Source organism: Microplitis demolitor, chromosome 1 (assembly GCF_026212275.2).
Source record: "Microplitis demolitor isolate Queensland-Clemson2020A chromosome 1, iyMicDemo2.1a, whole genome shotgun sequence".
NCBI lineage: Eukaryota > Metazoa > Arthropoda > Insecta > Hymenoptera > Braconidae > Microplitis > Microplitis demolitor.
This window is the reverse complement of record NC_068545.1, coordinates 20,155,738-20,177,005: the sequence shown is the minus strand read 5'-3', so window position 1 is coordinate 20,177,005 and position 21,268 is coordinate 20,155,738. Positions and strand designations below refer to the sequence as shown.

At 33.0% G+C, this 21,268-nt stretch overlaps 1 protein-coding gene across 3 annotated transcripts in view; it reads right to left on the bottom strand.

Annotated features, from left to right (window-relative positions):
• The window catches only part of LOC103571261 (GATA-binding factor 3), a 123,462-nt gene that overhangs the window by 52,711 nt on the left and 49,483 nt on the right, over window positions 1-21,268 (bottom strand). For all 3 annotated transcript variants that reach the window (XM_014445023.2, XM_053739953.1, XM_053739950.1), the window contains exon 6: window positions 9,094-9,250. The gene's annotated coding sequence lies outside the window, so the exon portion shown is untranslated. The remainder of the gene's footprint in view (window positions 1-9,093; window positions 9,251-21,268) is intronic.

Here is a 21,268-nt window from a genome sequence, read left to right as displayed (position 1 = left end):
TTTATTTAAATTGATAGACTTGTTGAAAAAAGTTCAAACGGATAAAATAATGCAAAGATTGTATGTCGTTAAACGGATCTGGCATACGCTACTCGTTTATCACTGCGTACTGTGGGGCGTAAACACTCTTTTGCGTCTCGCAACTTCACGCTCATAATTTACGTAATAAATACTCGCTGAGGCTTACATATACATAGTTATGTATGCATAGATATGTATATGATATAAATATAATACGTATACATAAATTTATATACAGCAATGAATATTTTAAAAAAGTAAATTCATTGTAAAAAAATTTATTGCTTTTAATATGCAGTAAGTATTTTTCTTAACGCAATTAAAATTTCAAATTAATTTTTTTCCATTTTCAACATAACGTTTGATTTATTTTGATAATTTACATCGACATGAAAATTTTAAAAACCACTAAAATTTAATTTTTGTAAATAAAATTTGTAAAATAAATTTTATCACGAAATTAAATTTCAAAATGAGATTTGAATTTTACGAAGTTTTTTAAATTTTGAAAATGTAATCAAATTTGGAATTTGATTTTTTTTTCATTGTATGTAAAATTTTTTTAAGAAAATTTGATAAGTCTCAAAATTTTTGAATAGCAGAATTTGAACTGGAGTATAATAAATTTTAAACATCACTTGTCACTTTGACTAATTAATAATTATATAAACATGGTTTTATATTATATAGAATTTAAGTTACGTTAGATATCGGGAGATAGAAATTGGCTGGTATTTTAAGTGAGTAGTAGTATTATATAGTCGAACCCCGAAATTTAGATCATCAGAGATCGGATCAGATCGAAAAGAGGACGATCGTGGCACGTGGCCCGCGATCAACTCAGTGCGATATATAATGTGTGTATAAACGGCGCGAGAAGTTAATCTTGATAATTTTTAGTTACTCTATATATATATATATATATGTGTATACATATATATATATATATCTTGATGAGATACGGTTAGCCAGATACGCCCTATGCGTAATTTACAAATCTCAAGGCGGAAATCTAAAACTCGCACGGATAGATGTGACCGCGGAAATACGGTATTGAGTTACAAGTTCACCTAGGTCATGGTCTTGTGCACAATATAATCTCTCCGTATTCTCATTCTCATTCAAATAAAATACATAAATAATATGTATACACATAAATATACTACGTGTGATCTATATGTCAATCTAATATTTATTAGAGTTATTTTGAATTTACCGCTGCGTCATCCTTTCACAATTCAAATTTTAAAAAAACTCTTTAACAAGGACCAAGTTATTTTAAATATTTTAGTATAACAATAAACCGTTATAAATAAATTATTATAATAACTTCAGTAATTTTTTTTGAGTTATAAAAATGCAAAGCAGATGTCAAATGAAAAAAAATATGATCAAGAAAAAAAATTTTCTCAAGTACAAAAGCATAAGTTCCAAATACGAGTCCGTAAGGATATATAATAAAAGGATTGCGAGTGTGTAATACACCGTGCAGTTGTGTTGTCGAGTAGCAAAGAGGGGGTGGGATAGAGTACAGTGTATATATATGTATATATATATATATATAGATGTAACCGCGAGTTTTCGCGCGGGGAATGAGTAGTCCGGAGGGAAAGCAGTAGCAGTAGCAGCAGCGTGGCCGGGTGGCTGGAGAAAATACAGAACTGGCGGAGACAACCGAACAATCTGTAGAAGCTTGTCCAGGACGAGAGAAGTTCGTAGATCAGCCAATCAGATAGGTATACCCCCTCTCGTTCATTGTCACAAAATGGCGGCTCTAAATCAGACTGACTCCGCCTATTGCTCGCCCCCCACCCTCGACATTTCTCCGCGGCGCGTTACGAAAAACTCCGCCTATCGATTCATTTTTACAGCTCTTGTTTGCTCCCTTTGCACATCGCTCTCACCCTTATCCTCAGCTCCTCTCTATAGTCCACCCTCGCATTAATAAAAAAATTGAAATAAAAAAATTTGTAATAATAATAAAATAAAATAATATAAAAGGAAAAAAAAAAATAAAGGAACTTGTTCTGTCTTGGTTATATAGTCCAAAGGATATCTGGTTTGCTGGCCCGGCAATCTATCCCCATGCACGTGCACTCGATTCTCGATTCTCGTTGGTTGTGTGTTTGTTACTTGGTTGGTTGTCTCTTGCACGGTATTTCAATTCTTCTATTTTTATTCACTGTGGTAACTCTGTCGTTGTTAGTTGCACTCGTTGCTCTGCTGCATTTGGGCATCAGGATCCTTGGGTATGTACACTTTGTATAGACTGCTACTCCTATATGCATGTATATATGTACTTATGTATATCCTCTGCAGATAGCCCGCAGGGACACTGGAATACCCTTGTCCGGGAACTCGTAACGACTGTGATTTTGAATCTGTTCCAGGTAAAGCGCTCTCAGTAGCTTAATCTCGGATAATTCTCAGCGTAATTTAGCCCACTGTCGTTAATACATTCTCTCTGACGACAGAATCAACAGATATACACGCACATTCTCAAGCACTTTTACTTATAAGATTAAGAAAAAAAAAAATGTAAAATTTAAGGTGAATAAATCCTGTGAAAATTATCTTTTTTTTTAAATTTATGTAAGAGGTAATCCTGTTTACAATTGAATTATAACTCAATAAAAAATATAAACCCTCCGTTGTATACGGAAATTTTACATAATTTACAGAGATTTTATTTTCCTTTTTAAAGTCTACAGCAGAAAATTTACCGAAACACCTTTGCTTTGTCCGTAAATTACTTTGAAGCTTAGCTTGAATTTAAAAATAATCTCCTTTGTATTTTGAATATTTAGGTAATTGTATTTTAATAACTGCATTTTTGGACACTTCAAGGTGTCCTCAATGATTATTAAATTTGAAAATATGTACACACGGCAGAGAATGAGAAAAAAAATTTCATATTCAGTTCATTCTGTATACCTTCAAGTTCTTTAATAATTTTATGACCTATTGGCGCCAGGTTTTTAGTAAAACTATAGACCAGTTTAAAAAAAAAAGAAAAAAAAAAGAAATACGTATACATATATTTTCAACAATAAGTGTGATGACGTCAATGTTGACGTACACAAAATAAAGAATACCTCGGCTTAAGAATAGTTTTTTTTTAATTCTTTTTAACGAAGGATTTTTTTTCTTGAACTAAAAAAATTTTGGCCTTTTCCTGAATTGCAAAAAATTTTTAAGAGGGAAGTATCACTTTTTTTGTGGTCATTTAAAAATAATAATTACATATCTGTAATTTGCAATGAATTCAAAATTTAGCGAAAAATAAAAATAATTTTCAAGCAAAACTTTCATTGATTGAAAATGGATCTGGATAATAGACAGTTGAGTAATTAATCTTTTGGACGTGTGAAAATTTTGTATTTATGATTTTAAGAGGCGGTTATGGCTCTTTCAAAACATTTGAGTTACGGCGATGAGTTATCAGCAACAAAATGACGTGAAATATTGACGAGTCAAGTTAAGTTAGAATATGCCTATTTTTTTTAGTAAAACAAATGCGTCTCTATGTAATTAACGCTAATTACCTACGCATGTCTACAATAATATTGAGTGATAACGCTTAAAAAACAATGTTTAACTAATTAGTGTATTTGTCATTATGTCGAAAAAAATGAGAAGCTATTAATCATGATAGAAAATAAATTGTTTTTTTTAAGTGCCTTTTTTTAGTAATTTTTTTTTTTTTTTTTTTTTGTGATAAATTTATTTTCGTATCTACCTATGCAGAAAAATTATTATCCTAGGATGTCGAGTTTCTCGAGAAAAAGTTTTTCTAGATTTTCCGTCACTAAGATTTATTATCTCGCGCAACAATAAATCCTTCAGACGATTAGAATTAATGCCGGATTAATTCCAACGGCCTTGATATAAATTCTTATCTTTTTTATATTACCCAAGGGCCTAGACTTTCATTTAATATATATCTAACCTTATTAAAATAATTTCTTTTATTTCATAGTTTAAAAGAAAAAAAAAAGACATTCTTTTAAATATAGAAATTTTTAATTACTGAATTGTTCACTTTTTAGTCTTTATCTGAATATAAAAATAAAATCTCAAGACTATCAAGGTTTCAATACAGGTTAAGATTATTTCAAAAAGCACAATAGAATTTTTAAAAAAACTATTATTGAAATCCTTAAGGTTTATACTGCGTTAAATTCGATAGTTCACAATTTGTGTGTAAACTATGATCTAAAAGCTTGAGACAAATCGCACGAGTGCATGTAGTGACATGAGCACTTGAATAAGCAGAGAAGAAATAACTTAGTAAAAAAAAAAAAAAAAAAAAAAAAAGAAGAAATGCGTCAAATCAGCGAGAAAGACGAGAGGGTAAAAGCATCATCCCCGAAGTGCGCACAATAGCTATACGAGAATATAGTAGAGGTCTTACCGAAAGTTATCTTGATGAACCCAAAAGTACTCTATGAAAGTCCGAGTGGAACTGGGGATACTCGATTTTTTTTTCAGTTGTATATGTATAAAAAAAAACGTAAAATAATAGAGTTGTTAAAAAATTTTAAACTTTTTTTCTTAAAAAATTTGTTAAGTTTTAAATTTTTTGAAAACTTTAATCAGATTTATTTTTTATTTTCATAAATATGTAAATATTTATATATTATAAATATTTTTTTTTGAGCATGGGTATAGAAATTATTGTTGGACAGAAAAAAGGCAAATGTTTGGTGCGATGACAAAAAGCTATACAATTGGCAATGATGGTGGCAGATAAAAACGATTTAGTTTTGTAAAAGATGAGGGAAATACTCATCTAGATATGGACCAGGCTCAAATAACTATACAAGCGTAGGAAAAGATGTAAATTGTAGAGAAAGAATGAAAAGCCTCCAAGTGGTGAAAGAAAATATTGAGAGAAAAAAATAAAGACACAAAAATATCTACAGGTAAGAAAATGTGTAAACTTTTATGTATGTACAGTATGATCATTGTCTACGGCTGTGTTTCGAATAGTTCTGTCATATTGGGATCTGTTATTTCCAACGGAAGCAAAGTTATGAGCCACCCTTCAGATCAAGATGTGGAAAGTGTTATCCTCATTTATCTTAATTTATCCTAATTTATCCTGATATGGGTCTAAACTCAAAAAATAAATTTTTCATAGGGCTTTTAAGGTTTCTTCCACTAAATAACATCATAATGTACAAAAAACGTTGATATTATGATCGGTTATTTCAAACAGGAGCTAAGTTACGGGCCACTCTTTAGAGGAAGACATTGACATTCTCATCCTCACCCATCTCCACCCAATCCTCATAAGGATTTGAACGCAGAGACTAAATTTTTTTTAGGAATTATTGGGGTTTCTCCTGCTAAAGGACATTATAATGAACAAAAAACGTTTATATTGTGATCGGTTATTTCCAACGGGAGCAAAGTTATGGACAACTCTTCAAATCAAGACGCGGAAAGTGTCATCCTTATTTATCTTAACTTATCCTGATATGGGTCTAAACTCATAAAATAAATTTTTCATAGGACTTTTTAGGGTTTCTCCTGCTAACTAGTAGTGGTGAAAAAAAAACTTCATACATATTTATATATGGCTTCAAAAATATTCCCGGACTTCATTATCATTAGGAAAAGTTTGAGAAAAAATCTTGAACTTAAAGAAACGATTTTTAGAAAATTTCCACTGAGACAGCAGGCAAATACACGTGACTAATCTATTATTGTACATAGTAATTTTTGGCGCTTACGCGTGACTAAAGATTATTTTAGATAAGACCATACCTTGTCATAGTAATTTTAAGCGTTTCAAAAGGGTTAAACTTCTTAGTAAATAATGTTCAATGAAAAGTAAAATTTTTACACTCTGGCGCCTTAATACTTAAGCTCAAACTATTTAAAGATATAAGTTTATAATTTTCTCATTCCTACACAGAAAAAATAATTTTTTCGGACAGAAAATTTTTACTCCCCTGAAGAAAATTTATGTTTTCTATTACGGAAAAAAATTTACAATTTGAATTTTAGTATTTTGATTTCCTGTCAACTAGTTTCAGTTCCTGATAAGCATTTTTAATTGGCTACTGAAATAATATACTCAGCTAAATAATTACCCGACTAGAAATTCCAGTTAGGCTTGCCGAAAGACCAGTTCGGACCGAATGAGGCTTTCCGAAATACGACAAGCCCGATTCGGACCTTCTTCCAGCCTCATAATAAAAACCAAAATACGGCAAGCTGAATTCGAATCTTATGGTATTTCCATGAGGAAAACTAAAGCTCGGAATGTCAAAAACATTCCAAACTTGGTTGTTCTTGGGAAAAGGTGTGGCATGGCGTTAGTTAGGAATACCTTTGGAATTCTGGACTGATATTTAATAGTAATGACCAAATGCTTGCCGAATTTCGGTATGCCAAATCAGGTAGTTATTAGGAAAGTTAATGGTAAAGTTAACTTCGGCGTATCTTCGGAAATTGATACGGCTGCCTTATGGTGTTTACCAAAAGTTTGCCGAAGTTTGGTATGCCAAATTAGGTAGTGAGTAGGAAAGTGAATGGCAAAGTTAACTTCGGCGTATCTTCGGAAATTGATACTGCTGCCTTATGGTGGTTACCAAAGGCTTGCCGAAGTCTGGTATGCCAAACCAGCGCCCCGACTAGAATTCCAGTGTGGCATGCCAAAATACCAATTCGGGACGAATGAGGCTTTTCGAAAAACAACAAGTCTAATTTAACACTTGTCCCGTCTTTATGAGGAAAACCGAAGCTCGATATACCAAAACTTTTCCAAATTTGTTTGTCATTAGGAGTTTCGGAAGGGCGTAAAAGTTCAGTATATCTTTGAAATTCCTGACTAAAATCGAATCGGGATGACTGAAGGTTTGCTAAAGTTAGGTACGCCAAATTCGGCTACTATTAGGAAAATCTTCGTCATTGCCTAAGTTAGGTATATCTTTAGAATTCCTGACTGGTAACGAATAATATTTTAATACCATAACTAAACTTAGGAGCCACAATCGGTAGAGTAGCCTAGTAGTCAAAGCGTCAACTTTTTTTGAATTTAGTAAAACAAAATTAGATTAGTACAGTCATACATGACCATATATTGCCAATTTCTATGTAGAATCATTTTTCACAGATAGATTACGGTTTTTCGGGGTGACTTCGGTTTCTGAATTGGCGCCGAATTCGGCTTTCCTAATTATGCAGAGATCCGGAAGTGCGTTATTTTCGTGATGCGAGCCTTATGCGGTTGCCTCATTCGGCGCTAACTCGGAATTCGGCATGCCTAATCCGGAACTAATGAAAAACGAACTGAAATTTCTCGTCGGGTAAATTATATTAAAATTGATGTCCTGTTGAAATTGTCGGACATATTTGTTGTAATCAGCGAACATCACTTCTTCATCCAACGCTCTGTTTATACTCTGCGCATTCGATAGAAACACAGAGAGAAACGTCAACTGTAATCAAAGTCTTTGTCTTAAGATGCCGACATTAAGGAGATTAGATTTATCCATAAAAATTACATGAAATTTTCAAGTGAAATTTAAATAATTACTATATTGAAGCCTGTACTTGAATTCTAATTAGCTATTTTCTTAAATTATATGTGAGTATATTTTACAAAATTAAAATCTTAATTCATTTCCTGTAAAGAGGGTTCGAGGAATACGCTTTGCGACAAGTTAAAGATAATTTGTGACTCAATTAATTAAATGCTAAGGTGTCTTGGCGGATATATCGCGTGCTCGTACATCTTCCACCCAGAGACAAGACGCGAGTGAATAAAATAACAAGTACGAGGTGTAAATAACCGGCATATTGAGAACGAGTGACAAACAATCTTTTTCTACATCTCAGTTACAGTAAATTAAAATACCAAATTAAAAAAAAAATTCTTTTTCTTAACGTCCAAGACCTAAATGGACGTTAAAATTTATTTTTGTCTTAGTCTTCGGCAACGTCACGCATTACAAATTAAGATCTAGACTAGATATATTTATAAAATAAAATGCTCTCATTATTTTTAAACTATTGCAATTAAATGTCTAATGAAATATATATGACTGCAAGAAAAAATATCTAACAGAAATAAATAAAATAAATATAAGTAGACGGAAAATCCTTGGACTGAGCTCTTATCAGCCTTACTTTAAGTCAGTAATCAATTCGAACAAGAATTTGAAGTCTACTATGAGCAAAAAATTTTACTTTTCAATTTATGAAAACTATATTTGGGTCAAGAATTTGAATTTATCAATCGAAGAAATATTTTCTTGTATCAAGAATATGAACTTTAATAAAAAAATATTCTTAAACTAAAAATTTTTTTTTCTGTGCAAAAATATGTTCACGGGAAAAAAAAACTCTTAAAAATACTATTTGAAATTATAACTCGGTACCCGGTCGTCAATATGGGGAATTTTAACATTCAAATAGTAAATTTTATAATACGTGTCGTCTATTTTCTAAGTGTCAGTTACAATTTTTGAAGTTCAAATAGTATTTTTTCTTGCATAGACAATAAATTTTCCTACTTATCCTGTAACTATTCAAGTTTAAATCGTAAATGGAAAAATGACTATTTAGAATGATAGTATTTACTGATCACTTTATCATTATATTACTTGTCATTCTAAATTTTTATAGTTCATTTTTTTCCTTGTTGTCTCTAATATAAGTAGTTACAAGTAACGGTATATAAACTGATTTAGTTTAAATCACTGGCTTGCGGTAAAATGTAAAATATAACAACGATAAATACTGATATATATATATATATATATATATATATATATATATATATATATATATAAATACATATATATATGTATATAGTGAGTGGTAGTACATAGTATAGAGCAAGCAGGTATATCAAACTATCAGTAAAAGATCATCTAAACGGTCACTTATCTACTCGTATTCACTGCCGGTGTGCCGACACGATACGACCAAAGAGTAGCACTGAACACTGAACGGGATGAGAATAAGAGTAGGATGGAAGTTTAAGATACGTGTGGATCTACACGATGTCGTGGGTGTGTCAAAGATAACGACCATGAGTCTACATGCTTTTCTTACCTGTTGAAAATCTATATTGTTGCCTTTACTCCTGCTTGTTTGGACCATCTCGGATGACCCATCTATCTCTCTTATCTTTTTTACCAACAGGTTAATGATAATAAAATCACGCCAATCCATCTTATAATCATTTTATTGACATTTCGTTGTTTGCATCCTGTAAATAAATGATTAATTAATAAATTAGTGCATGGAGATAATTATCATATTAATTGTGAGTAAAATTGGGCCTGGATGAATAATTACTTTTCCTTTTCTAGATATGTAGTGTTCAATTATGCAGTGTAAAAAACCCAATTTCGAGTTATTTTTAAATAAAAAAGAATAAAACAAAAGGAATCAGTTTTATGATCCAGAACTTAACAGACATTTAAAAATTTTCGGACTTCTTTTGCACCAAATGAAATACAAAATGAAAAAAAATAAAAATATGCATATGTAGAAAATTAAAAATACTATATGTGCAATTTTTTCAAGTATTTTTTTTTTATGATTTACTGTTTAGAGAAAAAATTCAAAAAATTATCAAACGCCGACTGACTTTAGGATCATATCAGTTTTTATTCTTGTCGTATTTATTTTGTTTTTGACCCAGGTTTACTAGAAATTTTCGGGTGAATTTTACCAAAAAATTTTCTGTGATAAATAATTAAAAAAAATAAAAATAATTTTTTCAAGCATAGAAAAAAAATGAGCACGCTTAACGCCTAAAGATATAATGAGCTTTGAGGCTCCACTGTGTCGTACCTAGACTACCTGCGAGGACCCTTTTTAAGAACATGAAAATATATATAGGTATCTGGAGATTTTAGAATTTAAACCTTAGACACAAACGACACGGACAAGCATCGTGTCTCGACTTATTGTCATCTCTAGGCGCCAGTTTTCGTAACCTCTGACTGTGTCATGTCTCATTCTTCGTGTTCATGACGCCACATCTTTAAGAAAAAAAGGTACGGAAAAGAAATAAATATAAAAATAAAATATATAATAAATAAGGAAAGGTATTTACTGCGGATATTTATTACATAAGAAGCAATTTTGTGCTCAAGACTTTTTTATGATTAAGCGTGTGAAAAACGTTGATGGTTGGGTAATAGATAATAATACATAATAAGAAATAAAAAAAGGGTAAATAAAAAATAAGTATAAGTTAAATAGTGTAAGTGTGCTATAAAAAAGAATGATTGAGGAAATGGAGAAAGGAACCTTGACTTTTGAGTTAGAAAAATGGGATACAGTAACATACACACGACGGGAGGTGAAAAAAGAAATGTTTTGTTCGCTTGAAGAATGACCTAGTTTCAGATAAGAATTTTTTTGAAAATCTGTGACCTTTCAACCAAGGACGATTAATGATACAAGCGCTCAAGAGTACGACTTATCGTTCATTACAATTAGCCAGAGAAAATTATTTGAATTTACTCTACAAATATAAGATGCACCTGTTGGGAGAAAAAAATTCGTCAATTCGTTTTCTGAAGCAGGTGATACCTAATCTGGACTTAAAATGAATTTGAGGTTCTCACTGGACTATTGTAGTTTTGCTTGGTAATGTCGTAATGTTCGTAGTAGGTCTAGTTGAAACTGTGTTAAGAATACAGCCGTGAAGAAATACATAAGAGGGGTGAGGGTTAAAGAGTAGAAGGGAGAAAAAGATGCACCCCTGCCAGGATTTTCTACTTCTATTTCTACTCCTACACAAATAGAGGAAAGAGGAAAAGACACAGAGGTACATAAATATAATGTAAGAGGGGTGAGAAGGTGCGCGCGCCAGCATCAAGGATTTCTCTTCTTACTCTTGCACGTTTGCTTCACTAAATTCTACTCGGTTACTTTTCTCATTCTCTTGCCCTCATCGTCTTACCTCGTGCAAGCGCCATGGTTTCATTTTATGGTTCTTTTACTTATTCTTGGGGTCTGATTTATGGACGGTGAAACACCGTGAAATGTTGTAAAAAGTCTTAGAGAAGATGTGGAGCTGAGAAGTAAGGATGAAACGCGCGCGCCACTAAAATTCTTCTGTCGTTAAATTTTCCTCATATTATTTCTGATTGGACGTTTAATTCGGCTGCTAGACAGTATAATTGGGCAGTTGAAGAATATTAATGATTTGTTATTTAAAAAATATTTTAGCAGAATTTTTTTTTTTTTTTTTTTTCATTGGAATAAAAAAAAAAATTTAATATTTTATTTGTGGTTTTTTTAAGTTATAAAAAAGACGATGAAAAGTGAGAGAATTTATTGGTGAATAAATCATTTTTCTTTTAGCCGATAGAGAATGTAAATCAGGATCTACGAAAGAGTTACACACCCTGATAAGAAGCTCTAATGTAAAAAGTACTTGGCACATTGTGTGTTTTAATAAAAAATTACACTCATAAAATTTTGAATAAGAAAAATAAAAAAACATTTATGGAGAAATAGAAAGAAAAAGGAAAAGAGAGAGGGATTGAAACTAATAAATAATGAAATAAAAGAATTAAAGGGAAAATGGTTTTTCCATCGACGAGACCACAAATACACACCTCTCTCTTGAGTGCAGTATTTTCATGATCGACTTTTCGACCTGGGCTATCGATTTCAGTGCTCGTAAATAATGATTCTATCCTGACAGCTCCAACCGCGCGTCCTTCGTGGCTTTACGATTTCACTATGGACAGTTAAAACCTCACAGAGGGCGAGCCCTTGGTTACACGAATCTTTTTCTTTACATTTTTTTCTTTGCGCCACTCTTATTGTGCGACACTTTAAGAGTATTTTTAAGACTGCGCCTTGTTATGATTTTCTATATAATCAATTTTAAATAATAATTTTAAATTTTAAAAATCGTTAGAGCGGTAGAAAATTTTTAAAAAATCTCAAGAATGATTTCCTGTTTTTTTTTGTATCCTCTGGCATGATTTGCAGATTCTTGAGTGCTGTAAAATTGACGATGAGGTATAAAAGCAGCGAGGTTTACTCAATAGAGTGTAACTAAAATAATTTTTACGGTCTTTAGAGACAAAAAAAAAGACAAGAGCTGCTGAGAATTTAACGCAGTTCTGTAGATTTTAAAATGAGAAGGGCACGCCTTCCTCGTTATTATCGAGAGCAGAGTACCCACCACAACATTTAAACTAAAAACAGCTTCCGAGTTTTTAATGAAGAATCGTCGCATCATCTTTTTTTTAGCTCTGCTGTGGCCACAAGTCCAGCTGTTTCATTTGCAAGATTTTTCCCACACGAGCAGTAAAAAATGACGACTCAACACCTCTTAGGACCATCATCCTCAAGTAGGATCTCACACAATTTGATATATTAAAATATTACACATGTGCACCTATAAGTGTAACAATAGCGTGAAAAATATTCTGAAGAATCAAGTAAAGATTTTTGCTCTAAAACGAATCCTTCTTGACATTCATGAGATGACGATAGAACAGATCTAGCAGCCTCTTGATACACTTTTTTTCACCACAAGTGTGATTATTATAGACAAGACTGTATGAAGAACGTCAGAGATTTTGAAAAGACGGCTCTTCATCACTTGTTCTCCTCTTCAATTCACTTTTAAGTGACGATACTTTTCTCCTCTTCCAACTATTCTTTTTTTTTTTTTTTTTTACTGACAATGACTTTTACCAATTTCTTATTGTCATGTCACGCAAAAATATTCGATTATAACTTGCAAAATAAAAAATTATAAAAAAAAAAATTTTAATAAGAATTAAAATCCATCATATATTTTCTCCAAGACTTTCATTCCAATCTCAGTTACACATATTTTAATAATATTGAAGTAATGCATCATAAGATATGTATATATTATTTAATAAAGTCTGATACTACATAATTTATTATCAGATTTATATACATCCGTTATGCCATGATCATTTAAGGTCAATAGTTTCTCGATTCTCGGTGTACGAACGAAGCCAGTATATATATTAGTGTAGCAGAGATATACGTAGTTCAAATGGGGGTTGAGAGAGAGTCAAATTAATTCGCGGCTGACATACACGAGAGAGGGGCATCGTAATATCGTCTCATGACTCTCGGGCTGGCAATCGGTGCGGCTTATCTCGCGGACGGTGGCGTTTCAATTAGCCTTCACTGTGCGAGAGACGGCCATTATTGTGTATATATAACATATATAAATGCACACACACTCACATATGCAACTAGTCAACCCTCTCTCTCTCTCCCAACTGAGGAAAAGTCTTATCCAACTGCATTTGCGACGTGCGAGTAACATAAATACCGTGCAATTAATTCGCCGACGCCGACGATCGGATGCTAGCGGTGTGATACCGTAGGATGTTGGGATTCCTCTTGACTGCTACCAGCCGCAGCAGTTTCATATGTACGTATACATATATATGTTTATGTGCGTTAGTTCCCATACCAGCATGTGTATATATATATGCATATTCTAGCTTCCAAAGATTGTCCTGTTGATAGCATTATTCACTGGACATACTACTATAATATGCACCACTCTACAGCAATACTAGACAAACGCACCGAGTGCCATTGCATCACTGCTGATTCACGAGTTTATCTCATCTACTGAGTAATGACGTCATATCAATCATCATTCAATCAATTCCAATCACTTCACATACCTTCCAATTAATTCACTTGAGTATTTTATTTTTTATTTATTGTGTAATCAATTATTTCCACTAAACAATTACGCAATTTATTTTTAAAACTAGCAATTAAAAATTATATAACTATATATATTTAATTATTTTCTAATCCAACCCAATAATTAATTACGCGGTTTGAATTTTATTGTGCGTAAAGAAATAAGTGAAAGGTTTATAAGATTAATTTATATGTAGTATATATACATTTCATATAAATTATCGAAGTGATTATATATGCAGAGTAATTTCTGCGGCATCTCATTTCTCATCTACGATGCAATTCGGTGCTATAAATATATATATGTATACAAAATAAATGGTGAACATGTTGGATAATTTGTGCACGCAGGAAATCACACATTAGCATTAATGTGACAGGAAAATTCGGGCCATAGATGTTATGTTGTAGTTGTTGGGAGTAAAGGGTATAGATATATAGAGATGCCGTAACAGCAGATGATGCTGATGATATTGACAGAGTCTAGGTGTCGTTAAAGCAATGTCGTATATGGACCGGGTATTAGAGTGGGTAATTAAAGCTGATTTGTCGCTTTATTATATCTTAGTTTAGCGGATCCTGCTTGAGATCATGATGTCGGGCGGCTGCTAGCATCAGTTTGTCCTCTGGTGGAGTGCCAGAGAACAACTGACTGGCGAATAATTCTGCAGAGTAAAGTGTGTCTATGCTCTGTTGTGTAACATCACATAACCGATATGGAACACTGATGGTGTGCAATTTGCGTAAATTAGACGATTCTAGTGGCAGGACGTACTGTAATCACCGATAATTTCGGTATCCACGCACTTACGATCATATCGAGATCCTCGTTCTCAGGGTAATTGCCCTTCACATGGCTTCATCTACTAACGATCAACCCTTTCTTGGTCTACTGATTACTCTGTTAGATACTCCTGGTTCTTATCATCGAATTATCGTTAATTATTATTTTGTCTAAGACTTCCGAGTTTATTTATACAATTAACATTTTATTTATCTGGTAGAATATTTGCCAATGGATGAGGGTATGAGACATTTTATTTTGCTGCAATGGTAGTTTTAGTTTTTAACAGGGGTCGTTGACTACCCGCTGTGGCCAATTGGCCAAATCAAATGTCTATTTCTATTCTGGCCATCTGTTGAATAAAATGTCACATAATAATACAAGTGCATATCCGGCAGTAACTATATAGTCATTTTAAGCTTGTAATCATTTCTTATTTCTTGTTCACGCTCAGTCTATTGTCTATTATATTGTCACTATATATTTATGTAGATATATTAGATGAAATAAATATATTTATTTATTTATTTAAGGGAGATTTCGAAATTATTATTCTAAATGTGAAAAAGATAGATGAAGAGAATCGAATTGGATAAAATAGAAGAGAGATAAAAAATGTTAGGATTAACTGACGGATGAATAAATTGGCAAGATATATAAACGAGAGTATGGCCATGAAGGAAATAAAATGTCGCGATCGCGGTAGCTGATGTGGAGAAATGAAAAGAGAGAGAAGAATAGAGTGTTGGTAGTATAGAAAAGAGGACGAGAAAACGTGACAGCAGTAAATCAGAGAGACGAAAATATAGGAAAGGTCCCGTTGAATACAAAACAGAGAAATGGAAGAATCGCCGCAGTTTCGCGGAGGATTCAACCGAACGTTGCGTATCCCTCGACTATTTTCCAATAATTTATCCCAGTTGGGTTTGCTATACATGTATGTATTTGTATATGTATATGTATATATGTATTTTTATATATAGATATGGGTATTGCAGTGGTACCGCGAATAGACGCGAGGGAAGGACAAAGAAGGGCGCGACGGTGGGTAGAGGACGTGTCGGGGGTTGCTACCGCGCACACGACTGACACTATCAAGCCCATAAATACTCCAAGCCTCTGACGTCACTTCGCCCAGGGCCCGATATTATACTTTATCTCGAAACTAATTCCCGCGAGCAGATTTATTGCAAGAAAGGGTGAAAAAAAATTTCCGTATCCCCGTTGCTCCTTTTGCCTCTCCCCCTGACTCAACTCCTACATCCTCCGGACGAACCCGCGACCACCCGATCCTTATACTAGTGCGATGCGAATGTAAAGAGTGTACTTGCCAAGCTCTTCCTCTTGTAATTCTCATCGTCGCATGCTTCTTTCACCCCCCCCCCTCCCTTTTTTTATGCCAACGACTTATCTCGCTAATGTAAAAGTGCCAGCAAAGAGAACAAGCTAGATTATTTTTTTAGTTTATTTTCTTATTTTTATTCTTTACCACACGAAAAAACCAACCCCGCCAACTTTTAACCCCGATAACAAAAAAATCTCATTCGCACGTTCTTAACATCAAAACTTTAGCATTTATTCTTTTTTTATTACGTGTTCCTTAGTTATATCTAAACACGTGTTCAACATTAAAGAAATTTTTAAAAATATTTATTTTTGCTTGAAATATAAAAAAAAAAAATTTTTTGACAATGGTTTAATTCATTTAGTATCATATAAATATAATACTAAAGTATACTTTATATTTTTAATTTAATTTTTATATTTTTTTTAGTACCCTCACTATTATCCCTTGTGAGGTGTACACGCGCGGTGTTACGGAGAGTTCTCTCGTGCCGGTGTACAGTGTATAGAACAGCGTAATATATCAGAGATATCGCTGTTATCTCTGCTAGATATATACCAACGCCGCCGTTACTTTTATACCAAGGTATACACTACACACGCACGGCAGCTACACACGCTCAAGCGCGGAAAAGGTCATTTTTATGAGATACGTGGCCGCAGGCAACATCACACACGCTACATTTCGTATTTTTTTATTTCTTCCTTTTTCTACGCTCACTAAAAAAAATTTACAGTAACCTCTTTTTCGTAAAAAAAATTATTAAAATTTTTTTTAAACTTCTACCTTAAATCCGCAATTTATATAAATGGAAAAAATTATATATGCATATATATACGCACATATGGGAACCTGAAAAAATGAAACCATTGAGGAAAAAAAATTTATTTTTTATATTTATTAATTATTGTTTACTAAGTCTGTAAAAGAAAGATGGGGTAAGTTGAGCATCTCAATTATTCCGAAATTTTCACCCGAATTTTTTTGACATTCACATTTTTTACAAAAAATTTTGGCAGAAGGACCAACTTACCCGGTCATTTTTTTAAGAGTAAAAAAAGTATCTTTAAAAATTTTACTCCACTTTCTCATATATGTATATATATAGAATATAATGCAAAAAAGTATAAGATATTGACATTATAGACGAACGGAAGTGAAAATGTCATCAAATATTTTTAGATATAAAAATCTGAATAAATATATATTGATGTAAAAAAAGAAAAAAAGTTATATGTAGAATGCAGATAGATGTGTAGGTATGCAAAAGATACAATAATTCCCCCTCATTCTCTATTTGCAATACAGCAGAAAAGCATTCAGAGAAAATAAAGTCGGGGATGAGGATGAGATAAAACGTGGGAGCGAGATGAAACGAGGAAGCAAGTGAGGGACATGAAAACCAGCTATAAAAAAAAGAAACAAATGAAAAGAGTGAGACGGGTAGCTCACATTGGAAACATACCCACAGAATTGTTTTTAAAATTTTTTTTTTCAACCCTCGTACTCTCTCGCTGGTCATCCCTTCCGAATGAGTCTCCGGTCGACTGGCATATCTCGACAAGAAATAAAACACGATCACGCGTATGGCTAAAACCGACTATTTCATATATGTATATCTATAAAAATATATATCGTCTGCACTGGATGTTGGCATACTGAAAATGTGAATGCACCTGCACTACCTTATATATCGACTTTGAACACTAACTGGCGGCTTAATTTAAAAAATAATTAAACCACGAAATTAAACGAGACATTTCTACTTGTCGACGTGTGTATTATAGCTTTTTTTTTTTTCGAATGTATGAAAGCTTTTTGGGCTTGATTGTCGCGAGTTTGCAATTTCTCCACTTCGTTTTAAATTTTTTCACATAAAATACTCGATGAAATTTTTTTTTATTTTAAAAATTCACCAATCGCATTTGTATTTATCGGATTTTAAATAAAACTGTAAATATTGAGTACGTAGTTTTTTTTTTTTTAGATAAATGGGATAACAAAAAGTAATTCTTTGAATTGACATGAATGAAGAAAAAAATAAAATAAAGATGTTTGTGCTTGAGTGAGTGAAGTAGGTCGGCTTAAACTTGTCATAGATTTGCTCTACATAAGAGCGTTATCCTTGAAAGAAATCTCCTCGCGAGATCCTCGACAGTGGAATCTCTTGCGATCTCAAAAAATCTCTCAAGCACCCAAACACCTTCTGAAGGAATACCCTAGCCATATACACACTCTCTCTTAAATTTCTCCAGCACATACCAACAAAACTACCCACCAACAAATGGATTTTCAGGATGAAAATAAAAAGTAAAAACGACAGAGTAACGGAGAAATCCGAGGCCACATTGTCTCAAGACATTGTCCCCAAAGTAGAGAGAATTTTTTCCTGTTTTCAAGAGTCTACTCTCAGTAGCTCTGAAACTAAAGAAAAACTATAAAGAATTCTCTACTCTAGTAGTCCTGCCCTCAGTAAAACGTAGTCAAGCCAGAGGGTAAAGCCTCCTCCCCATATAACGATAGAAAGAGAGAAAGAGAGAGAGGTCCTGGATGCCCGCTGGTTTAAGGATCAGCTTAATCCCTCCAAACAAAAAGAGTTGGCGCCGAAATAATGAGAGCGTCTTCGTAATAAGAGCATCACCGAGTATTGTGTCTGTGAATGTGTATAACAATGGCTTCTCTAGTTAATCCCTGTAAATATATGTGCCTTTGCATGCTGGAGTATAGACTCCTGTATACATATTTTTATCTAAACGGACGTGAGATTTTATCTCAACATGACGAGACCTGAAATACTTTTCTAATCTTGTATTTCACTAATTCAAATTTTTTCTCACCAGTTCATACACTCAAATATTTCTTCTACTGTAACATATATAGTTCATTTTTTTATGTTTTGCTCCAGTATGGAAATTGAAGCAGCTCAATAAGGACACTATTGTTGGTCCTCGAAAAATTCATCAGGTGTCTCTTTAAAACGGCAAAGCCACGCGTATAAGAAGCACCTGCATACCGATTATCACAGCAAACTTTATATCGACACGTCCCATTTATAAGCTCTTTTATTTTTTTACCATTGCACCTTGCAATTTATATACGTTAGATCCCTCTTATTATGTGCCACCGCGATAATTTCAATCTCATAAATTTATATCAACCTTGTGCACTTGTTATACATGTATATTTCCTCTTATATTTTTTCTTGTTTTACTTTTTTTATCTTTTTTCCCTGAGTTATTTTCCAAAAATTACGAACGACACATTGGGATCGGGGGACTTCCGTGGAATCGCAAAATGCTCTTGAGTGCAAGGTGTGCGCTTCATATATATATATATGTATAAGATGTGTTTATATCTTATAATACGATCGTTTACACGATAGCCCGAATAAAATTCTCATTAAAATAAATTCAATAATAATAAATTAACGATATTGCATTAAAAAAATTGTATAATGTAAATTTTTTCGATGCATCATTTTTTAAAAATTTATATTACAAAATCGCTTTGTGGCTCAGCGATGTTTGGAGAAAAAAAAAAATAAAAAATATGAATTAAAATAAAATATATGAAAAAAAAATATGAATAAAACAAGCCAAGAGTGGATCTCGCGGATGAATCTGCGGGTTTACGGAGCATGGACTTGAGAAGAGTGCAGAGAGCCGCGTCTATAATTATTCTCGGTATGGAATATATACACACATATCTTTATAAGGAAGGGTTCACCATCAGCGTGCACGACGACGTATCCACAACGGTATCTTTATGGCTTATTGCTGCACCGCTTTGGGCAATTTCGTGATCGGTCTCTTCTCTTCCCCGACATGTACACATAAGAAGAGGTTCATCTTTAAGCATATATTCATATATCTATACATTTACCATACGGATAAGAATAACATACTTGCGCGCATTTTTCAGTTCATGGATCACTGAAATTACGTTAAGTTGTCGCTTAATTTTTTTCAAATTTTTCAATCCCCTGCATTCCCCATTGAAACGTAAATTTATTTGTGATATGGTAAAATTAATTTTGACAAAAACCCATGGGTAAAATAATTTATGTGGGTTATATATTAAAAGAGACTCGTGTGCCTGGTTATGAAGTTGATGTTGATGTTGATGATGATGAAGAAGTAGAACTTTGAATCAACAATATACTCATTTTGAAAATCCTTCATGTGCGGCTATTATTAAATTGAAGAGAGGAGAACTATGGCAAAAGGGTAAGCTATGAATGTTATCTGCATTATCCTTAGGCTTGATCGTAGCTCGCTGGCTGGCTGGTTGGCTGTTTAGCGTAGATTTAAAGATCAAAATCTGGTCGTATCTGCGTGTCGCCGAAAAGCAAAGTATTCTCTTACTCGCTCACACGTTTTAATCTTTCTCTTTTCATATGTTATGTGTGAATGTATATGTAGATGTGAATGTAAATAGAGATGTGTGTATGTACGAGGTACTCAGATGTTCTGACGTACATATTGTAGATTGTAGAGTGTAAAGCTTCCTCGTTTTTCTTTCTGGTCTCTATACTTGCAGCAGCAGTGCAAAGGGCAAGATGAGTGCGAGATATGATTGTGCGAGAGCATGTCGCTTCCAAATCTAATGTGACGTCTGTGTCACGTACTCACGTACTTTTATTTTTATTTTTCTTTTATATTTTTACTTTATTTTTACTCTTTCTCACCCTTTCTACCTTCGTCATTGAGTTTGTTCACATTTACAATTGAATAAACTAAGAAAAAATTATTTATTCTGTTTATTAAATTTAATTAATTCATATTTATACAAAGAAAAAAGAATTTCTTGGCGCGAAAAATTTTTCCCATTATCAATTGGAAATAAAAATTTCCTTGGGGCAAAAAAAAAATTTTTTGCATCAATTTTTCTAGTCTTGAGAAAATTTTCGTCTTCAATTCATAGTGAGAAATATTTCTTGTGCCAAAATATCCTTTTTTTTCTGTGTAGAATTTTTTTTTTGGAGCTCTAAATACACACGAAGAAATTATTCGAGTTTGAAATTCTATGGTGTCGTAGTAAAGCCGGACCATGTTGGCCATCTGACGGAAATTTAAATAAACATATACGAAAATTGCTATGGCCACAAGTGACAATAATTGTGACAATAAAGCGCCCATAAGGTAGTCCCGCTTTTTACTACACCATAGAATTTCAAACACAAATAATTTCTCCGTGTAGAAGATGGATAGTTTAAATAAAATATTATGATGCAAGTAAGTAAAAAAATGTATAGAAAGTTGAATGGAATTTAGCTCGACAACGTAATTCTCTGAAATTCGGATAATCTTCTATGCGCCCATTGCAAGAGTCCTAATCTCTCTATTGTTTCCACTCTCGGTGATTTTCTCTTGCGAGTCTCTGGACTCTCGTGGCTTTCTCTTGCTCTTGCACTA